Source organism: Leucoraja erinacea, chromosome 9, assembly GCF_028641065.1.
Source record: "Leucoraja erinacea ecotype New England chromosome 9, Leri_hhj_1, whole genome shotgun sequence".
NCBI classification, from domain to species: domain Eukaryota; kingdom Metazoa; phylum Chordata; class Chondrichthyes; order Rajiformes; family Rajidae; genus Leucoraja; species Leucoraja erinaceus.
This window is the reverse complement of record NC_073385.1, coordinates 33,672,016-33,673,524: the sequence shown is the minus strand read 5'-3', so window position 1 is coordinate 33,673,524 and position 1,509 is coordinate 33,672,016. Positions and strand designations below refer to the sequence as shown.

Here is a 1,509-nt window from a genome sequence, read left to right as displayed (position 1 = left end):
CCTGGAGGGGAACAACCTGAGCCCGACTTTGCTCCCGCACCGGCAAAATTCACCTCTCGGCCGGGCGGGAAGCAAAGTAAAAAAGGTCCCTATGCCAGTCTCAAACGAGACTGGCTTGGGACCAGTCGCTAGCAGCCAGCGCAGAGGCTGCGGGACAGACAGCTCGGACCAGCGGTACCGGGGCTCGAAACGCTCAGCGAGTGCAGCGGCACTTATGGAGTCGGAACGGGACGTCCGGGCTGAAAACCTTCTTCACAAGGTAAGCACCAGGGTCCAGGGGATCTATAGGAACAGCCGGGGTTACCGGCTGCGGAACTGCCGCGAAGGACCAGGCCCGTGAACACCGGGGTCGGTCCAAGCGGCTTGAACCCGACACAGGGAACGACGGTCACCGGCGGGAGAAGGAAAGTCGGGAACAGCAGGTAAGAGACCCTGCGTTTCCTTCAACTTACCTTTCTAGGTGCAGACATGGACCAGGTCCATGTAAGGTGCAGAAGGCCGGCGGGAGAACCGCGGAGGAGCGGCAGTAGCAGCAGCAGCGGCAGCAGCAGTGACAGCCGGCAGTTGCAGTAGCACAGACAGCAGCAGTGGCAGCTGGCACTTCGTGAGGAGCTGGCAACGGCAGGAGCAGCATGGGCACATCGATTCCCGGAGGGGGAAAAACACCTGTGCCCAACTTCGCTCCAGCATGGTGAGAAAGTTCATTTCTCGGCAGCAAAGGACTTTGCAGTTGACTGGCTGCAATCTACTACAAGGGACCAGTATGTGAGTACCAGGATCGGTCCCAGCGGGGTTTTAGTTACAATAATCGCTTCTCGGCTTTTTGGCTAAGATCAAGTGTAGTATCTGTTCTTATCAGTTTAATATCTGATACACCCCTTATCTAGGGACTATATATATTATATAAAAACTATAGTAGCTGTTATCATCAGTTTTAATGTCTTATATGTCCCTTATCTAAGGACCATATAAGTAGGAGTGCCCAGAATTGAGGGCATTAGAGTGGGGTTGGCCGGCTGCAACGACCACTAGGGACCAGTACCGTCAGTACGGGGGTGGGTCCCACGGGTCTAAGATAAAGGAGCAGCCAGGAGTGCTGAGAGCGTTGAAGTCAGGTTAAAGGAATAGATGGAAGCAGCTGTGCCAGTTATCCTCCACACCGGCCATATCCACTTCACGGAAGGAAGGACAAAACTGGAGAAGGAGGACCATGGAACAGCGGGCAGCCAGCAGCAGCCAGCGGCACTTGGATCAACCGTAGTGGGATCAGCTGTGCCCGATGTCGGCCCCGCACCGGCCAGATCCATGTGACCGAGCGGTAGGCTAGACACAAATCAAACAAGGTAGTGGACTCGGAAGGGTCCGACTTTGCATAAAACCGCCGGCAACCAGTGCCCGAGAGGGCTGGAGCGGGAAGAAGCGGTGTATGGAGCCTTGCTCCAACGTGATAAAACCACAGCAGTACCTCTTTGAGGGCTGCACAATGCTTTTACCCCATCAGAGGGGAGC

General features: G+C 55.6%; 1 pseudogene; it reads left to right on the top strand.

The window, feature by feature from the left end:
• Positions 1–807: 807 nt before the first annotated feature.
• Positions 808–915, top strand: LOC129700618 (U2 spliceosomal RNA; annotated as a pseudogene).
• The last annotated feature ends 594 nt before the right edge of the window (positions 916–1,509 follow it).